Genomic DNA, 3,367 nt, shown 5'->3' on the forward strand with positions numbered 1-3,367 from the left:
AAAAAGCCCATAAAAGAAAAAGCCCCCAAAAAAGGAATACATGTGTGGAAATTTAGTGTCTGAACCTGTATGAAATGGGCAGCAAGAGGTTGTTCTTCTTCAAGGCCTGCACCTTAGCGTGAGCGTCCTCGTCAAGAGCTTTATAGCAGCGTCTTGCATAATCCAGAAGCTTTTCCTTGGAGGAATCAAACTCACCAACTTCAGATACTTCTCAGGAGCAACCAAAAGCATTTCAGCGATAGGAGTGGTGGAGGCGACAGTGTTTCGGTCAACCCCATGGACCTGGAATGCTCTAGACATGCTCTTCAACTTCTGATAGGTCACAAGGATCTTATGGTAGCGAAGCAGAACACCTGCAGGGTCTTTAACTACAAACAAAATTCCAATCATTAAATATAGGAAGTTGCTTTGAAATATATAGAAGCTGAAAAAAATTTTTTTTAAAAATCTCACCTCTTTGTCTTTCCATGCTTCGCGCGATACGGAAAACACGTCGTCTTTTCACCCTCGTCTGGCTATTCTGCCTGCCTGAACGACACTTACGTGAGCTATTACTCTCGGTCTCATCGTCATCATCTGTAACAACTTGCTCCTCTTCCACATAGTCTTCCTCCGCTATATACTCTTCCTCCTCAATCACCTCCTCCTCTTCTTGATCTGAGGTGAATAATGAAATGTTACAAAAAAACAACAACACTTTATAATTGAAACAAATTTATCTTTGCAGATCAGTTTTTCTTACAGGGTTATTAGTGTTGACTAAACTTAGACTAAAATAATAAAAAATAAAAATACAGCATCATCAAACCCATTCTTCTATACGGTTGTGAAATCTGGGGCCCCAAATTTAAATTAAACTATACATCTTGGGATAAAAACCCCACTGAAATGTTCCACCTGGAGTTCTGCAAGAACATCCTGGGACTCCACAGAAACGCCCCTAGTCTCGGCTGCAGGGCAGAATTGGGCAGATTCCCCCTTCTAGCAGAAATCCAGAAGAGAACAGCCAAGTTCTGGTTCCATCTATCAGACACACTGACAGATGATTACCATCACTGCGCTCTTACTTACAGGGCAGGACACCCAGAGAGTGACCCCATGCACTATTTAGTGGAAAAACATCAACTCAGTTCAACAATTCAGTTAAGACACGCAAAAATTAAAGAAATTGGAAAAATAACCCAGGAAGAATACATCCATGATTGGCAGATCAAAGTAGCACAAATGAACAAACTAAAGTACTTCTACAGATTAAAGACTGGTTATCAATTGGCACCTTACTTGATCAAAATGAAAGACTATAGTCAGAGAAAGCTTCTGACGAAGTATCGTCTGAGTGAGCACAGTCTGAGTGTGGAGACGGGCCGACACAAACAGAGCTGGAGAGAGAGAGAGCTCCGACTGTGTTCTCACTGCACAGAGGGACTCGTAGAGGACGAGCTGCACTTCCTCACACACTGCAGCAAATATAAACACATCAGAGACACTTATTTTACACAAATAGCTCAAATTGTGCCTGAATTCCAGCAGGCGAGCCACATAGACAAACTCTGTTATATTTTGGGAGAGAAAGAAAAGTGTATCCACCTGGCAACGCAGTATGTATCCTCCTGCCATATTATGAGGGACAAAGGCTAAACCCCCTTTTCTTTACCAATGCTCTCTGTAAATATTTACCTTATATTTGCTGTTTTTTGTGTTATATGTGATAATATGTAGTGTTTTTTTATTATCTATATGCCTGTACAACTTGTTCGCTGTTTATTGCTTTGGCAACATTGTGCTGTTCCACAGTCATGCCAATAAAGCTCATTTGAATAGAGAGAGAGAGAGAGAGAGAGAGAGAGAGAGAGAGAGCTTCACTCCAAATGTGTAGATCTAGAATTGGAGGTAGGGAGAAAAAAAAAAAAGCCCATAAAAGAAAAAGCCCCCAAAAAAGGAATACATGTGTGGAAATTTAGTGTCTGAACCTGTATGAAATGGGCAGCAAGAGGTTGTTCTTCTTCAAGGCCTGCACCTTAGCGTGAGCGTCCTCGTCAAGAGCTTTATAGCAGCGTCTTGCATAATCCAGAAGCTTTTCCTTGGAGGAATCAAACTCACCAACTTCAGATACTTCTCAGGAGCAACCAAAAGCATTTCAGCGATAGGAGTGGTGGAGGCGACAGTGTTTCGGTCAACCCCATGGACCTGGAATGCTCTAGACATGCTCTTCAACTTCTGATAGGTCACAAGGATCTTATGGTAGCGAAGCAGAACACCTGCAGGGTCTTTAACTACAAACAAAATTCCAATCATTAAATATAGGAAGTTGCTTTGAAATATATAGAAGCTGAAAAAAATTTTTTTTAAAAATCTCACCTCTTTGTCTTTCCATGCTTCGCGCGATACGGAAAACACGTCGTCTTGTTCCCCTTTCGGGCTTGAACTGATGGGAAAACTAATTACATTATTTACGGTCTTTACATTTATTTTGAAAGATGAAGCTCGCGATTATGGTAAGGGGCGTTACAATAATGATCTTTAAAAAAAGCATCATATGACTCCTTTAAGACAGATCTTTCTTTCTCTGACATGCAACATAATTAAAAAAGACACAGAGTTGTCCTGGATTTAAGACACAAATACTGATGTGTTTTTACTGTGTTGCAGCTTGTGAATATGAAGGAAGGGTTTATGAAAATGGAGAAGATTTCAGGCCTCCCGGTGGAGGTCCATGCATCCAGTGTTTATGCAAGGTGAAACACAGACACACACTTGGGGCCCTATTTTAACGATCTAAGCGCATGGTCTAAAGCGCATGCCGCAAGTGCACTCAGGGCGTGTCCGAATCCACCATTGCTAGTTTAACGACGGGAAAACGGTCGGCGGCGCATGTTTTGAACATTAAAGCATGTCAACATATTCTGTTACACCAAATACACAAAATAATGATCTTTAAAAAAAGCATCATATGACTCCTTTAAAACGTTAAAATATGACAATCTAAAAATAAAATCTAATTTTAAAATCTTAAACTACAATATTATTTCAAACTTATAAAAATAATACCGTCATAGACAAAGCAGTTAGCAATAGTGAGATTGGTGCAACTGATTTTTAATTTTATTTGAACATACACTGATTTAGAAAAAAAAAAAAAAAAGTAGGTCTAAAAACAAAATAAAAGCTAAAAAATAAAAATTTTCATTACTTGAAAATTTTTTTTTTTTACTGAAATAAAAATATTAAAAAATATGCAGGTAGTTGCCATGGTGACATTTCTTAGTTCAAATTAAAGCACTAAAATAACGAAAACCAAACAAACTAAACTAAAGATTTGAGATATATATATATATATATATATATATATACACACACACACTTTTTT

At 38.6% G+C, this 3,367-nt stretch overlaps 1 pseudogene; it reads right to left on the minus strand.

The window, feature by feature from the left end:
- The window catches only part of LOC107739581 (coiled-coil domain-containing protein 106-like), a 5,594-nt pseudogene continuing 2,227 nt past the window's right edge, over nucleotides 1–3,367 (minus strand).

This window comes from Sinocyclocheilus rhinocerous, unplaced genomic scaffold, assembly GCF_001515625.1.
Source record: "Sinocyclocheilus rhinocerous isolate Xijiao unplaced genomic scaffold, SAMN03320098_v1.1 scaffold314, whole genome shotgun sequence".
Taxonomy (NCBI): Eukaryota; Metazoa; Chordata; class Actinopteri; order Cypriniformes; family Cyprinidae; genus Sinocyclocheilus; species Sinocyclocheilus rhinocerous.